Genomic DNA, 18,623 nt, shown 5'->3' on the forward strand with positions numbered 1-18,623 from the left:
AAATTTAAAAACATCTCTCTTTTTCCTTTTGTTATCGTATTTTTTTTTCATTTACCCCCCTTTTTTAAGTCATTCCGTGCATATGTATTGTTAGATTTTGAATATTAAAAATGTATCGTTCACCAAATTGTTCAAATTAGTTATCTGACTCCATTAACCAAACAAAACCAAATAAGCGAAAAAGACAACGGCCAGGGGGGCACTTCAGCTGTTTGGAGGTACTTTGGAAATGGTTGAGTCCCATAAAAAGAAAAAAACAAGCGACAGTTTCAATTGCAAACTTCGGCAAAGCGACAAATTTTAGGGCAGAAGATTTCAAACTCTTTGACATACAAAAACTTATTTTAGAAGTTCAGAAATTGTTACTTTTCTTGGTAACTAGAGTAATTCAGTTACTAAGTCAGTTACTCTTTCGAAGAAGTAGTGAGTAACTATAATTACTTTTTTCAAGTAACGTGCCCAACACTGGTGGTGACCCATGTGTCAGAAATGGTCAGATGTCAGACTGGCTGCCCTGTATTTTGATCAAGAGACATTTTTTTATAGTGAAAGGGTGCCTCAAAATTGGTGATCGGATCTCATCAGTGACCGTGTGCATCTGTGACGACACGCAAGGGCATTACAGACGCTGCCCGACTTATGAACAAGTTAGTTCCCGGATGATGGTTCATAAGTTGAATACGCTCGCAACACAGTAAACGGGTCTGTTAAAAAAAACATACCGTACTTGTAAAAATCACGGTAAACCGTCCTCATCTTCCTCCTTAGAACTGAAGCCATCAAAGTCGTCTTCCTCAGTGTCGGAAGGAAACTTTGTCATATAGACGTCGTCCCACGCTCCCGCAGCCGGTGTTATGCCAAGAAATGCCGAGAATTGCATCCCCTGTCGCGGGAGCGCACACACGTCACTCCCGCTACTACAACCACTTTTACGTACCTTGTTTTATCTCACTTTTATATCTGTTGATGATTTCAGCAAAATAAGCTTTATGGGAGAGGGCATAACAGTTTAAATACGAGCGATTTGAGTCGAAAAAGCCAAAATAAACACGTTACATGCTCAAAAGTGGTATATATACGGTGTGCATTACTGTTCGATTACATTCACAATAAATACAAGACAGAATGGTTTAAGTTGTATTACATTCCCAACAAATGCAAGACGAAGTGGTCTTGGATATATTTTCGCCATTACATTCCCGAAAAGTGATATAAAAGTGAGATAAAACGAGGTAAAAGTGGTTGTAGTAGCGGGAGTGACGTGTGCGCGCTCCAGCGACAGGGGATGCAATTCTCTGCATTTCTCGGCATTACACCGGCTTTTCGGAACCCGTTGGTGACGGTGGATTTTTTGATGCTGCCCCACGCTGTCAGGATCCACTGGCAGACTTGTGAAAAAGTTGCCTTTCGCATGCGGCCAGTTTTAGTGAAGTTGCAGTCTTCCTTGGCGCATATATTCCACCGGTCTAAATCTTACCTTTTGTACTCGAGCGCCGCTGGCGGCCATTAGAAAAATTACATAAATTGGCCGAATCACTGAATAAGCCGCAGGGTTGAAAGTTTGGGGGAAAAGTAGCGGCTTATAGTCCGGAATTTACGGTAGTTCCAAAATATGTGGAATTGTAGTTTCAGGTCGGGTTACATACAGTACAGAAGAATGTCACCTGCGTACAAGGAAAACTTTTTGCAAGTATGTTCTGTGTTATAGCCATGTATGGCAGGGTCTTCTCTAATTGTTTGTGAGAGGGGCTCCAGAGCTAAAGCAAACAACAAAGGGCTCAATACACATCCCTGTTTGCAATCCCTACCTAGTAAAAACCATAAAAAAACCTAGTAACCATAAATTTGCGGGCTTAAACGATGTGTAACGGGAGCTACCCCGACCTGCCTCTTCTCAGCTCACTTGTCCAACCGGAAACCCAAACGGACAGTATAATAAAATAACAATCTGCAGGAAACAATATAAAGTGAGTTTAATAAACTAAATTTAACTCTCACAGTCTGAGACAACTGGTCAAGTGGACAGCCTGCTGTTCACCACAAAAATCAATTGTAAGACAATATAGATTTCACAATCTGTAGTCAGACATCTGCTCAAGTAGACATATGCTACTGTACTTCAAGTATTATCACGCAACAGAAGGAAACAGATCATAAATAAAGTGTGTTTAACACTTCAGCGTAAAATCAATCAATCAATCTCTCACAACATGAGACGACTAGACAAGTAAAAATAAGTAACTGCACCTCAACTATTTTGTGCACAACAAAAGTCAACAGTACGACAATATAAAGTGACTATCCAATCCCCTTTCTACCTCTCTCACTCCCTCCGCTCCCTATCAATTTCTATCCCCTCCCCTCTCCATCTCTCTCCCTCTGTCTATGATACCTGACAAAAATCTTTCTCAGTGAGGAAAGAGCAGCACTTTTGGAAAAAAATAGGGTTTAAAGATGCAGGAACTACTGAAAAAGAACTACAGTGGGACCTCGCTACTTCGAGCTTTGACGTTCGCGGATTCAGAGCTTTGCGGGCCTAAAAAAAAAAATAAATAAAAAAAATAATTATCTATTTATTTATATATATACTTTTTAAAGCATTTTTAAGGGGTGTCGCTACTTCGTGGTTCCACGTTCGCGGGTTTAGAGCTTCACAGGTCTAAAAAATAATAATATAGAATAAAATAATTTTATAAATAAAGTTCTCCCCGTGCTTGCGTGGGTTTCCTCCGGGCACTCCGGTTTCCTCCCACGTTCCAAAAACATGCATTTCAGGTGAATTGGCCGGTCCAAATTGTCCCTAGGTGTGAATGAGCGAATGAGTTGTCTGTCCCTGTGTGCCCTGCGATTGGCTGGCAACCAGTTCAGGGTGTCCCCTGCCCACTGCCCGGAGATGGCTGGGATGGGCTCCAGCCCCCCCGCGACCCTGATGAGGATAAGCGGTACGGCTGATGAGATGAGATGAGATGAGAATTTTTTTTTTTTTAAGGTGCGCAGCTACTTCGCAGATTTTCACTTATTGCGGGTGGTTTTGGTCCCCATTAACCGCGATAACCGAGGTCCCACTGTATACACTGGTTCTCCCAAATTAGATGTTAAGTATTCAGTGTTCTCGTTTGCCCGCGTCCTCGACGCATCATTTTTGCTGGGGACGCATAGTGTTGAATCAACGTGCGTCCCCGGGACGCAACTTTTTTGACACAAAATTGACATTATTACCCGATTACTTTTTTTTTTAACAAAGATTTATCGCACTCCAAACTTTTCGTCAGGCAGATCCGCCATTGTTGTTTTGGTCTCGCGGTTCGAGATTTCGTCTGCAAGCCGATCTCGGCAAACGAGATTTCGTTGCTTCCAGATTACGTCATTGTTGTGGTGCTTGTCGTTGAGTGAAGGTTAAGTATGCCTCCGAAAAAACAGTATTATTTAACAATCAACACAAAATTGGTCATTCATCAGTGTCAGTATAAGTCAAAACATAATGCAGAGAGTGATAACAACGGCAATAATTCCGGCAAGGAAAGCACGTGTGTTGAAGCGAACGATTCGACGAAAGAAAATAAACAAAAGAATACTTCTAGCAAGAAAATTACTTTTCTGCCAAAATGGACTCAATTATATTCCTGGTTACGCTATGAGGATGATAATAGAGGCTACATGTTCTGTGTTGTGCGTACCCAGCGTGACAAAAAAACTGGATTGCATAAATAATTTCACAATACTAACTTTCAGAAGAGCACATTTGATCGGCACCACGACAATGAAAACCACAAATTAGCTATGGAAATTCCGTTGCTGCAATTGGACCTTAAGAAGGCATTACAACTGTGGCGGGACAGCAAACCACGAAGAATATATGAACTGAAAACCTGAAGTCATAACTGCCTTGTATTACCAATCAACTGTGATGATTAAAACTGCATGAATATATAGACTAATATTTCAGCAATATTATTTTGTATAATGTACAATATTTTTGTGAACTTAAAACTCTTGAAGTGATAACTGATTTGTATTACAAATTAACTGTGATGATTAAATTTGAATGAAAATATAGATTCATATTTCAGCAAGATTATTTTGTATAATGTACAATATTGTGAACTGAAAAATCTGAAGTGATAACCGCTTCGTATTACCAATTAACTGTCATGAATAAAACTGAATGAAAATATAGATTAATATAATTATTTCAGCAATATTATCTTGTATAATGTACAATATTGTTGTGAACTGAAAACTCTTGAAGTGATAACTGATTTGTATTATCAATAAACGGTGGTGATTAAAACGGAATGAATATATAGATTTACATTATATATTTGTCGCCGATTTACAATTTCAATATGAGACTAAATTTTGGGGACCCATAGATATCTGTTGGGACCCATAGATTTTTAAACATGCGAGTCCCCGGGACCCATCACTTTTCAGAGGTAAAATGAACACTGTGTATTGCTAATTTAATAGCGCTCTTACCCGTGATATTACGGTAGGATGTTCTCCATTGTGTACACAACAGAACACATTGCTTTGTTTAATTTTTAGATGGCTCTCGTGTAAGGTAAAAATGATAGCCGTGTTCACGTTAGCGTATTGTGCGTGAATAAATATGTTGAAAGGCCAACCGAGAATGCCCTGCTTTTCTTTCTTACGCATAAGAAGAATGCACACGCTGACATAGCTTTAACATGAAACAACCAGCTGATTTGTACTTGACCATCAGTAATGATGACGTTGTGGAAGAGGCTGTAGAGAAATTGGTCTAAATCATATTTATATAATTCAGAATCTAGTTCGGTGGTTACCAATTTGGTCAGCAGGTAAATTCTTACTGTTTCCAACACAAATAGTCTCATATTATGCCTTGCATTTATCATGAAGTACGAAATACTCAAAACATATTTTAATTTTAGCTTTAAATGGTCGTTTTTCTATTACTGTAATTGATATAGGTAATGATTGATCAGTCCAGAAGGAAAATAGTAGACACAAATAAATAATGCAAGTGGTTTGATACTAACTAACTATGTTTATTTATATGACAAGGAAAGTTGTATCAAACGAAAGAATAAAGGACATTGTTGACAAGAGAAAGTCACATTTGTCATTAACAAAGGAGAAACTGTGGGGGGTAATAGGAGTCTTCAGTCAGGGAATATCTTTACATCTTTGAACGCTGTTTGGTAACAGCGTTATTTATAACGGCGTCATTCCTAACACTGGCAATGATAAAGCACATCAAACATGGTAATTGAGACAGAAGTTTAATGTATAATACACTTCTGTTAGCCATCTAATTACACTAAAAAATAACTAGCATTGTTCCAACGCAGATTCTGTACTATTTTAAGGTATCGTATCGGCGAGTAAAAAGATCAAATGAAAGATATGGGTTTTAAATTTAGTTTAGTGTAACACTCATATCGTAATGTGGTGATTTACAGTATTTCATATCAATACCACTGCTTTTGTGATTGCTGGGTATTTTTTGACCCCTAGATGTAGCTGTATTAGGTAGTACAACCGAAAACAAGTGCTTCAAAGCACAAGGAAAAACAGAAACTACACAGACTCAAAGTGACTAAGCTACACATTTTTTCTTATCCTATTTTGCCCAGACATTAACAAGTTTTTTGTTTAGCCATAAGATGAGGGACAATCATAGATTCCTCTAGGTGAGCCTCATGTTGTTTAAAATATATACAAATTACTTGATCAAGTGGGCGTAGGCCTAGTTAACTGGCTTAACCGCTGACACACTCAATGTGTCAAATTGCAAAGATTAAGTGGCCAAATAAACATTGTATAGAATAGAATATACCTTTATTGTCATTGTTACAAAATGGGTTAACATATTGTGACAACAAAATTGGACATGACACTCCAGTGTCACACTCTCACAGTGAGGTAAAAAAAAACAAGAAGATAATCGGACGAGACGCAGGATATTAAAAAAATCACTGGACTTTCTTGTAAACAAATTAAATGACTTTTATAAAAAAATATATGATACTTGATCTGTTGATGAAGGGGAAAGAGCTGAGGATGCGTGCTGTGGAAAGAGACGGAAAAATAACCGAGCTCGACCTGGAGCAGTATTTAAGAATGAATTATTTCATTGTGACTGGGCTGAAGATCAAACCCCGCTCGTATGCAAAAGGCAGCAGCTACCAGCCTCTGCAACGAGGTGAACCACAGCGAGTTGGCGGCAAAGTGCGGAAGAACTGGTGGTGGCGTTCCTAACAGCTAAAAACATCGAACTGAACATTGACACGATTTAAGATTGTCACCTCTTCCATTGAGACTGAACAATATCAGAGCTAGATTCTTAAAGAAACAAAATAAAATACAGAACATGTCAAATCAAGTCAGTCAAGTCACATTTAATTGTATAGCCCTTAATCACAAAAATGTCTCAAAGGACTGCACAGGGTTATAATTTCACCGTCGCCTGATTTTAAACCAACATGTGGGCAGGGAAAAACTCAAAACCTCAGCGTGAGGAAAAAAGAAACCTTGAAAAGGGTGGTAATCCCCCTTTCAGGATGACCAGGGTGTAATAGATTTAGCACTGGGTAACAGTATACAAACATAGTAAACATCAATAAAAGAGAACAATAGATAACATGTCGAAATTTGTCTAAAAAGTCCATAACAGCGACGACGCAGCTTCCTATCTCTGCCGGCTGGTCAATGCAGGTGTTGACATGCTTTAGGTAAGACGGTGGTTCGCTGACTCATCTCAAATCGTCCTTCTCCCAAGTGTCACCACCGGCCAAACATTCAGAAAAAGACAGGACAATACAAAATATGAGGTGGGCATCAATCGTACGCTTTTGAATAGAAATGTGTCTTAAGTCTAGATTTAAAAATTTCCACTGAGGTTGCAGATCTTATTTCTGGAGGCGCAGAGCATTCCACAGCACCGCGACCCGGATTGGAGATCGCTCTCGAGCCTGCAGACTTCTTTTTGGCTCTCGGAGTCACAAGTAGACCGGCATTTTCAGAGCGGAGGCTCTGTGCAGTAACATAGGGAGAAACCAAATCTGAGAGATAAGAGGGCACAAGTCCATGCAAATATTTGTATGTTAGTAAAAGAACCTTAAAGTCACATCTTAGGTGGACTGGGAGCCAGTGCAAGTTGGCCATTACAGGAGTAATATGCACAAACTTTTTTGTCTTAGTCAAGGGTCTCGCTGCCGCATTCTGAACCAGCAGCAAACATTAGATGCTAGACATCGGGAGACCAGAAAGCAATACATGACAGTAAATCAAGCCGAGAATTAATAAACGCATGAATTAGAACCTCTGCATCTAATTGGGACAGCATCGAACAAATCTTTGCAATATTACGGAGGTGTAAGGTCATATTTTTCATGTGTAACTGACAGATTGGGATAAAATATAACATGTAGATTTTTGACCGAATCACTATGGGTGATATTACATTTGTCTAGGTTCAGGGCAGTGTTTGAAAACAACTCACGACAATGAGCTGGACCAACAATCAACATTTCAGTTTTTTTCTGGGTTTATCTATCTACCTATCCTGGTCATATCCCTCTAGAGGGGAGACCGACAGCAAGACAAACACATACAAAAACAAAGAAAATAAAAAGGGAAAACGGAGCAAAAACACACACAACATTTTTTGGACCATGGCCAACCCAAATGCCCAAACACCTGGGTTAAGGCGCAAAAAATTAAGTGACATCCATCTTTGAATCTCAGTAAGCCAGGCCTCCAGATTTCTACAATTTAACCGTTGAGTGTCATTTGCATAGCAATGGAAACTATTATACTTGCAGATAATATCACCTAGCGGAAGCATATAAATACTAAAGACAAGGGGGCTAAATACAGAGCCCCATGGAACGCCACAGGGGACATCAAAATGGCTAGAGGTCAGATTGCCGTAGTTAACGCATTGCGTCCTGTCTGACAGGTAGGACCTAAACCACGAGAGTACAGTCCCCAAGATACCGATGCATTCCAGACGAACAAATACCATGTTTTGGGCCACAGTATCAAAAGCAGCACTGAGATCCAGCAGCAGTAACATTGACAAGGCACCAGAATCTTTTGCAAAGAGGTGATCATTGGTTACTTTAGCCTGGGCTATCTCAGGAGAGTGATTTTCTCTAAATGCTCACTGGACAGTCTCAAAGATTAATTTCCGGCATAAAGTCATAAAGCTGCATTGCAACGACCTTTTCAAGTAATTTTGCAAAAAATGGCAGATATGACACTCGCCTATAATTACCTACACTTTCCAGGTCAAGGTTAGGTTGCTTAAGCGTGGGTTTAATGACAGCAGACTCAAAGGCTACAGGAACAATACCCCAGGATAGCGATATATTAATCATATTTAAAACTGAAGGTCATGAGATCCCAAACAGATCTTTCACCAGTAAAGCCAGAAACGGATCAAGAAAGCAAGTAGTTCGTTTGACCCTACTGACCATCTTGTTAGACCAGTGTCTAAAATAACGTCTGCCCGGATGCCCGGGGCGTGCATCTTTTACGTCGGGCGTACAACTTACAAAACATCTCCGCCCGGGTGGCCGACAACTTTTTCAAGGGAAAAAAAGGTTGTTTTTTTTTAAATCAAACTTTTGCTTTATTCCGATTTCAAAATCTTTGTTCGGTTTGGAAATTTCGGTTCATTTGGCAATTTGCATACTCGGCAACCGATCAGAAGCCTGCATCAAATAACTTCGTGCTTCCGGACTCTCCCGAGCGTTATAAGGTCGTGCATTTGCATTTCATTTTCTAAAATACACACAACAGAGAACACAAGAAAAATGCATAAGTGGTTAGGAATCAAGCCAAAACCTCAGTCCCAGAAGAAAGATTCAAAAGAAGCTAAAATTTATGACGCTGCAAAACGTAAACGTACATTAAAAGCATCGTGGAAAGAGTTCACGTGGCTTGTAGAAGACGCAACACAAACATTGCATGAATGATGACGAGTAAATACAGCAGTGGCACGTGAGGGGTTACCCAGTGGCACGCGAGCGCACGGCAAAATAATAATGATTTTTTGTTTTTCGCGCATTTACCTGAAATTTAGACATTTTCAGTTGTGCGGCGTGTTGTTTAGAGGCTTTACGGTCACGCCCGTCCTCCTCTGCTCCGTTTGTGAGCGTGTGTCTGTGCGGTGCCGAGGAGAGGGGAAGAGATCTGTGTTGTAACCCAGCCAACGAAACACAGGCGCGCGATAACCGAATGAATCATGGCGGCTTTTCCAGCAAAAAATGTTGTTCTTTTCAGCCAGCATGGGCAAATGACTGGGGCCTTGTGCAAAAAATGACCATGCTCTTTGTGCATTATGCCTTGAGAGTGTTGTACCTCGCACATCAAGTATTAAACGTCAATACGTAACGAATCATGAACATGAATTCAAGGACGAGTCTGACAAGGCGGTGACATTGAAACGCGCTGTGTCCAGGTTACGGCAAACAAACACAGATCCTGAAAACCACTGTCACTTCTAAAAGCGCCATTGCTCACTATATAGCAAAGCATGGAAAATCTTTTACTTAATGCGAATATATCAAAGAAGCGTTGTTTTTGAGCTCGGAAGTTTTGTTTGATGGCTTGCATAACAAATAGACAATCAAAATCAAGAGTAAAACACATCCCCATTCATACTAACCCTAACCCTAACTTTCTGAGATTCTGTGATTAGTTTAGGCTTTCCAATTTTATAACAAAGTATTTCAGTGACTAGTGACATCGTAAAGACAAGACTTTATAGATAGATAGATAGATAGATAGATACTTTATTCATCCCCGTAGGGAAATTCACACTTCCAGCAGTCTACCCCGTTGTTTATTAACAGATTAACATGATGCCCGAGGGTGCTTGTAGCGGAGTGGATGACGTCACGCCAGTCCAAAAGTTCGACATTCCTGCGGCAGATGGAAATCTTTTCTTTGTGAGAATCCAGGGATACACCACCTCGTGTTAGCAAGTCCGCCTCCTCTCCGATTCCCCCCGGCTTTCATGTCTCTGTTTAGCGACGTTGAAGCCGGATTTCTCCAGGTGGCTCCGGGTGGCTACACGTTAGCGTCCGGAATGCTAAACGTGAGCCACGTTTCCGCAAAACACAGCAACTGCGCTCCCTGTGCGCTTCGATGTATTTCAAAAAGCACTCGATGATCATATTTGGTCGTGAGTTCGCATTTACCATGATTACGGATGGTACCGAAGACTTATAACGCCGCTAGCCGCTTCGCTAGCTTCGGCTTTTCTTCCACCATGGGCCCCTTCATCACGCCGGCACGAGAATTCCTCAGGGCAAGGAGTTGAAATACACGCATTTCTTGTGCGTTGAAACCCATGTCCATAGGATAGAAGTAATCCATAGTGTAGTTGTCAAAACGGGAAGAAAAAACACCGAAGATAGGAGCAGACAATAAAACAACAGGGCAGCTGCTGGAAAAGGCAGTCTGACGGCAGACCGGTGGAACATTGAAGGGTTTAATATATTTTTGTTGAATTTTTAAAAAAAACATCCTTTGCAAAATGTCCAGACAAGAATATCTTATTTCAAATCAGATTTTATGCAGAGTAGTAAAGACTTGCAGTTTTTGCCTAAAATTTGCTGTTCATAGTGCTGTGTTTTTACTAACTTGTATGAATGCCACAATTCAGTATTTAGTAACTATTGGGGGGGTTAAGGGTTATTGTTCTATTTTTTCTATTAATCATCCATTATCCGTTATCAGTCAGTTCATAAAACGCTACAAAGCCAAGGAGCCGGGACTCTTACTCTCAGCCAAAAGGCCAAGCTAAAGAAGCGAGGGGGTGGGGGGTTAGGGGGTGGATTTTTTAAGGGTTATTGTTGTATCTTCTTTATTCATTATCCATCATCGGCAAGTTCATAATACGCTACAAAGTCTAGGAGCCGGGACACTTACTCTCAGCCAAAAGGCCAAGCTAAGGTTCTAGCCCCAAAGCCGTGCTGCGATCATTGCGAATGCACCGATCCCGGAGGCACTACAATACCAGGCCAGTGATCGTATACAAGATCAGAACCACAACTGACCAGGGGGGGGGGGATTTTTAAGGGTTATTGTTCTATCTTCTTTATTCATTATCCATTATCCGTTATCGGTCAGTTCATAATACGCTACAAAGCCTAGGAGCCGGGACTCTTACTCTCAGCCAAAAGGCCAAGGTAAGGTCCTAGCCTTAAAGCCTTGCTGCGATCATTGCGAATGCACCGTTACTGGAGGTACTGCAATACCGGGCCGATGCGTGGAGTGGACAAAGCATGACCGTCTCCTCCCAGTTATATCAGAACCACAGGAGGGGATTTTTAAGGGTTATTGTTCTATATTCGTTATTCATTATCCATTATCGGTCAGTTCATAATGCGCTACAAAGCCTCGGAGCCTGGACACTTACTCTCAGCCAAAAGGCCAAGCTAAGGTCCTAGCCTTAAAGCCTTGCTGCGATCATTGCGAATGCACCGTTCCCGGAGGTACTGCAATACCGGGCCGATGCGTGGAGTGGACAGAGCAAGCTCTTATTCCATCTCCGGATTGCAAAAATCAAAGATCATGGCTCTTCATAGATTGTTCACAAATCTTGAACACGATTGTAACTGCATAGTTGGTTACAGGAGGGGGGGGGTTTAAGGGTTATTGTTCTATCTTCGTTATTCATTATCCATTTTTTTGGGTTTAAACAATTTTATTGACACTATTAACAACAAATAAACAATGTGAGGTTTGAACAATTTTTCTCGATAATTTTAGCAGCAATTAGGCATATTCACAATTTCGTTATATCTGACAATATGACATTTTAACAATTTTTTCAACATTTTTAACAGCAATTAATGGTTTGAACAAATTCATTGACACTAATAACAGAAAACAATCTTGTCAATCTCAACAGCAATCAAGCACATTCACAATATTATATTTCAATATGACGTTTAACAGCAAACACAATGTGAGGTTTGAACAACCCTTCTCTAAAATCTTAATAGCAATCAAGCGTATTCACAATTTCGTTGTATAACATCTTTGTTAGTGTCAATAGATTCGTCCAGGCCAAAGTCGATTGTCTTTGTTTTGAACAAATCCACCGACACCAACAGCAGCAAAACAAATACGACGATCTCAACAGCCATCAAGCATTTTCACAATTTTGTTATATCTGACAATATGACATGACGATATTTTAACACTTTTTTCTGACATTTTCAACATCAATTAAACAATTTCAGAGTTATTATCTTTTAATAGTAGTTAACCAAAGTGTAAAGGGCAAAACTATTGTGCAAGGGCATAGCTCTGTCATCCCACCCTCCCAAGCAGCATCCTCCAGTCCTCTTTGTGGGTCCTCTCCCTTCTTACTTCTACTTTCCACAACCCAGGCCGTTGCTTCCGGGACCCCCACAGTGTAGCCCCGGTTCCCCACTCCGGGTGGGTGCAGACGATTCTTCTTTATGGTTGCGTCCTAGGCCCGCCGCTCACAGATTGTATGGTATCTACAGCCATTTGGAGCACAGCCACTGGGGGGATCTGCCTGCACCTCCATACCAGCAGGTTTCTAGAGGTCCAGATGGCGTCCTTGATGGCGGCGAGAGTGAGCCAGTCCCTGGCAAAGTCGTTCCGAGACCTCCTCGACCGACTCACCCCGTAAAGCACGTACTGTGCATCAGGGACCTCCCCTGCTGGCAAGTCCGGGAACTTTCCTAGTTGGTCGGCCATTGTCCACAAGTCCTCAGCAGCATTGCACTCACAAAAAAGGTGCCTCACCGACTCCTGGGCGCCACAGCCAGGTCGAGGGCACATCGAAGTCGCTGACATTCCTCGGTGGTGCATTACGGCTCTGACTGGGAGAACCTCATGAGCCACCATCCATGACAAGTCTCGTAGTCTGTTTGGGAGGGCAGGATGATTCACGTTGCTCCAAACCGTTGTAGGTTCGCCAAACGCAAGCCCCCGCACAGGACTTACTGTTGCACGCTCTTGCACAATAGCAATAAGGGCCCTGTGGTTTTGTTAAGAGTGACATTCTTGTGTTTCCAAATCTAATTTCTTTAAAAAATCCCGAATAAAGAGATGTGTTGGTGGCAAGTTAAATGAAACTGGAATCAAACGATTGTTTGGTTCAAGCTTTAGCTTCCGCAAATATGAGCCCATCCAAAACCGGGTCATCGCTTGACTTTTCGGGTTGTTGGGTGGGCCCACAGCGTTTTGGAAGTGGAGAGAGACATATTTGCTTCCCAGGAAAAGCTGGAGGTCAGGCTCTCCTTTCCCCCCTTTTCCCTTTTTCTTTTTCATTGTATCTCTTTTTATCCTTTCCCACTTTGAGCCCCAGACAAAGTGAAAGACGGCTCGGTCCAGTTGTAACAGCACGTTTCTTTTGGGCATAAAAACTAAACTGATTGACAAAAGCAGTGGGACGATGATCGCTTTGATGATTAGGACCTTCCCCTCTATTGTCAGTTTTCTTAGTGACCAAAAAACAAGTCTTTGCTTAAGGGGCCGGTCACACAGACATTTGCGGCTGAATCACAGCCAGAAATTTCTGCCTTTGAGGCGGACGCCATTGGACGCATTAAGATCGCCATTCAGACGAGATACAGCGGTGCTTAACACGCAGTCGGAAATTCGCGCGCGGGTGTCAGCACGAAATTATTAGGCACTGCTCAAGTCTTCAGAGCGCGGGCACACAGACTTTCACGAGCGTACTGAGGCTGAACCACGGCCATAAATTTCTGACCGTGAAGCAGATGCTGTTGAGCACTGTTGGACGTTTTGAGACCGCCATATAGATGAGATAGAGCAGTGCTTTACTCGCGGTCGGAAATTTTCACGTGGTTGGCCGCGTTCAAAACTTTTGAGCTGCTCAAAAGTTTGAGCACGTGTTAAACCGCGTGCCGCACACGTGGTCAACACGAGGTAATGACGCAGAAATGACGCGGAACGACGTGCTCTGGCCGCGGCCAGGGCGTGCTTACACATGGGTAGGACGGGAAATTTCAGCGGGTAATCGTGGGTGGAGCATGGTAATAGCATGTTCTGCGCCTGTATCGCGGTGTTATTACGTGAAATTAGCGTGTTACGCGTGTGACAGTCAAACGCCACACGTCATTTGTGCTCGTGACGTCAAGGGGGTGAACATGGATCCCCGTCAGCGTAGTTTCTCTTCATTTCGAATAAATCTTTCGGTGCATTCACAGCAAATCTTTAACTCTGGGACCTTAGCTTAGCCTTTTGGTTGAGAGTAAGAGTCCCGGCTCCTGAGCTTTGTAGCGTATTATAAACTGATCGATAATGGATAATGAATAAAGAAGATAGAATAATCTCCCCTAACCCCCCCCCCCCCCCCCCCCCCCCCCCCGTCAACGTAGTGTTCTCGTCTTAATCCATATTTGTTTCTTGGCATTTCTTCTCAGGATGACAAAATAAAATTGGTGCCATAGTTTGATATCTTTATCTTTACGGGACTGTGTCTTGTACAGTTAAGGTTGCTACAGCCCGGTGCCGTGATTTGCATCCCCTCGTTAATACAACTACCTTTACCTCGTTTTATCTCACTTTTAAGTAATGTAATGGCGAACATATAACTAAAACCACATCGTCTTGCATTTGTTGGAAATGTAATACAACTTAATCCACTCCGTCTTTGCTTTTGTTGTGAACGTAATCGAAAAGTAATGCACACCGTATATAAAATCCTTCCCCCCATCGCGTGAACGCGCATTCTGCTGCGCTTCCAACGAAAGCGATCGTACTCTATATAAAACGCTTATTAAAACTATAAAGCGAGATAATTATAACAAGTGGGAGATCCTAGTCTATATAACGCGTTAATTTAAACAATAAAGTGCGATCGTATTCTACAAAATGCGTTTGTTAACGCGGATGAAAAAGTCAAAAGCGATCACAGCAGAATGCGCGTTCACGCGAGGGGGTGGGGGGGTGTTGCGTAGGAGTCGGATTTGGGCACAACACCGGCTCGGGAGCTTTTATACCCGTGGTCCACACGAGAAAATGACGCAGAAATGACGCGATGAGGAAGCGGAACAGTCGCCGGCGTCTTTTTTCCGGCCATACCACAGATGAACAGCGGGTTGGCCAAATTTGCGCATTTTCCATCCCGGGCAACCACGGGCAAAAAAACCCCGCAAAATTTTAGCCGTGATTCAGCCGCAAACGGCTGTGTGACCGGCCCCTAACTTTCCTTGTCACGTCATCTCAGTTGGTCTCGCCTCCTCCATCCGCATTGAATTTTATCCCTAGGATTTTCTGGTCTGTCTTTAACACCGTCAGTGGGAGTCCTGCTTTTTCTGTCTCTTCTCACGTTCCATAAAACTTCACTTGTGATTTTTCTCTATTTAGCCTTGACCCAGACGCCCTCCCAAACAGGTCAGTCAAGTCAAGGGCTCTTCCAACAGATGCGCGGTCAGTACATAAAATATTAAAACCATCCAAGTACAAAACACACTTGGTAATTTGTCCCCCACTTCCTGGGATATTGATCCCTTCGACAAATCTATCTTTTCTTAACATTTGTGCCAAAGGTTCAATGCAAAGAACATAGAGAAGGGGAGACATAGGGCAACCTTGACGTACACCGCAGTTGATCTCGATTGCTTCCGATAAATTCCCGTTAATCATGAATTTGCTGTAGATGTCTCTGTATAGCAGTCCCACCCACTTGATGTATTTTTGGGGAAAACCACATTTTTGCAATACCCTGAAGAGGTATTGGTGCGAGACTCGATCAAAGGCTTTTTCAAAGTCTAGGTTTAGGACCGCTAGTCGCATGTTTCTGTCTCTCGCATAACAAATGGTGTCACGGATCAGCATGAGACTGGCGCTGATCTTCCTTCCCACGATGGCACAGGTTTGGTCCGGATCAACCAAGTCTCCCAAGACTACAGACATTCGTGTTGCTAGAAGCTTGCTGAAAATTTTACAGTCCACGTTTAAAAGCCTTATGGGTCGCCAGTTTTTTAAGTCAATTTTGTCTCCTTTTTTTGTGCAATAGAGTAACTATCCCTGTTCTGAAACTGTCTGGCATGTTGTCTCGAATGGAAAATTCGTTAAAAACAGTAATCAGATCTGGTGCTAAAATATCCCAAAAAGTCCGGTAAAATTCGAGGTTGCCCGTCCTCCCCGGGTGATTTGCCTTTTTTCATAGTCTTTATGCAATCATTCAGTTGGTCCTGGGTAAAGTCCGATGTTAAAAAGGGGTCTTGACGCACTGATCTTGAAATATGATCTAATACATGCCCCATTTAATTCTCATGTGTTTCTTTCTTTTCATATAATTTTTTGTAGTAGTCTTCAACTAATTTGGTTATTTCACTACTTTCCTTTGTTATTTGCCCGTTTTCGTTTTGAAGTTTAAAAAGCCCCTCATTTTTGCTCATAATTTTTTTTTAAAAGTAGCGTGTACATTTTTCCCCTTCTTCTATTTCTCTTTCTCTGCTTCTTATTATGATGCCTTTGCTCTTTATTTCCGCCAAAGCGTTTAGTTCTTGTTTGGTCTCTTTGATTTCATCATTAAAGTCCATCCCCTTTTCTGTTAGGATGAAATACCTCTTCTTTGTAGTCCCGACATGCGTTTCATCTCTTTAAGTTTCTTGTTTTTCCCTGCATTTCTAAAAAAGGTCTGTGTTCGTTTCTTTGTCATTTCCCGCCATTGTGCTTGTGAATCATACGAGTCTTGAAGGGTCTGCCAGTCTTTGTACAGCTCCCTGTATTGTGCGGCTAGAGCCTCATCCTCCAGCAGGGAGCAGTTTAACTTCCACAGACCCTTCCCAACAATCATACCTGAAGGAAATGAGAGGGAGCAGGACAGTAGCAAGTGATCCGAAAAAAAAAAACAGGAATTAATCTTGCATCACTTAGTGCTAAACCCCTTGTAAATATGTAGTCTATTCGAGAGGCTCTGGCATTGTCACTACTGAACCAGGTGAAGCCCTCCTCTCCTGGATGTATGGATTTGAAACAGTCCTCCAGTTTAAATGTCCGGCACATGTCTTGTAATAGAGTTGATGTTTTATCTACTTTAAACTCCTCATCGGTCCTCTTTCTATCCTTCCTACTTAGGATGCAATTAAAATCTCCCACGATTAGTGGTTGATGGCCTAGCATATGCGACTGAATGTCCTCTAAGAGTTCGTACCTGAGTTGTCTGTCGGCATGGCTGTATATGTTAATGAAGATAAAATCATTCCCTATATAAGAAAGTCTTGCTAAGATTGCGCGTCCGTCTCTCATCACAGTACTCCCCTTTATGATGAGTTGAGGGTTGTTTATTAAATGGCTACCCCATCGTTACGGTTATCATTCGAGCCACTCCATAATGACGGATATGGCCAAATCTCTTCCCACTGTTTATAATTTTTTAGAAAGGGGATGCAGCATTCTTGTAGTAAAACACATCCGTTCTGATAGTTTTTAAGAACGATAAAACACTGTGAGCCTTAACCTTTGATCTCACACTTCTCACATTGATAGTAGAGAATGTAATGTTGATGATTGTTGTTAAAGTATTTAAACTACTTAGACAAAACCGGGGGATCCGAGTCCATTCTTTGGTGATCATCGAGAGTGTCACCTGTGTGATCTCACACTTCTCACATTGATAGTAGAGAATGTAATGTTGATGATTGTTGTTAAAGTATTTAAACTACTTAGACAAAACCGGGGGATCCGAGTCCATTCTTTGGTGATCATCGAGAGTGTCACCTGTGTAAGACACATCATTTAAGAGCAGTACCTCATTTGGAGACTCACCGGGGAAAACTCTGGAATCCTCTGACTCTCTGTCTGTGGTTCCAGGTCTTCCCCTTTTTTCTGGGTTAGGGGGTGAGCCAGAGGACCTATCAAGGGGTCTCTAACTTCCCTGCCCACAAAGGGTCAGATTTTTTCCCTCCCCTACTTCCTCCGGCTCAACTTCATACAGTTCCCTTGTGGGCTTTTTCATCGGCAATCGGCTTTCTTCTAAATCTCTTCTCTTTGTTTCCGGTGTTTTCACCATCCCCAATTTTGTCTTACTTTTACCCCTCTTTCCAGTGCCCGTATGGATTTTTGGAGAGTCGTTCGCCTTTTCGATTCATTTGTCTTCTCCAAATCCCAGCAGTGGCGTAGCAAACAAATTTTCTAATTTGGACTCTCTTCCAGGCCCTTCCTGATTAATATGTGTTTTTGGAGTGGCAGTTGCCTTTTCTATTTGTTTGTCTTGTCCAAATTCAAGTATTTTATGAGAAATCGAATTAGAATTCTCAGGTCCTTCCTGATTCAAATTTGATTCTCTGGTCTCTCCTCCAGGGGTTTTGGTAGGGACATCTGTATTTTCAATTTGTTTGTCTTGTCCATTTTCTTTGTGCATTTCTTGATCAAATTCATTGGGTATTTCCATAACTTTATTCATTTCCTGTTCATCTTCATTGGGTATTTCCATAACTTTATTCATTTCTTGTTCGTTTTCATTTGGTATTTCCATAACTTTATTCATTTCATTGTCTTTGTTATCTTTATTCATTTCATTGTCTTTGTTACATTTATTCATTTCATTATCTATGTTGTCTGACATCATTTAATTGTCTTTGTTGTCTTTGCTAACTGCCTTCCTA

General features: G+C 41.7%; 1 pseudogene; it reads right to left on the reverse strand.

Moving 5' to 3' along the window:
- Positions 1-11,473: 11,473 nt before the first annotated feature.
- LOC148345436 (U2 spliceosomal RNA) lies at positions 11,474-11,613 on the reverse strand (annotated as a pseudogene).
- Positions 11,614-18,623: the final 7,010 nt, after the last annotated feature.

Source organism: Urocampus carinirostris, unplaced genomic scaffold (assembly GCF_059441175.1).
Source record: "Urocampus carinirostris isolate Australia breed hairy pipefish unplaced genomic scaffold, RoL_Ucar_1.0 HiC_scaffold_44, whole genome shotgun sequence".
Classification (NCBI taxonomy): Eukaryota; Metazoa; Chordata; class Actinopteri; order Syngnathiformes; family Syngnathidae; genus Urocampus; species Urocampus carinirostris.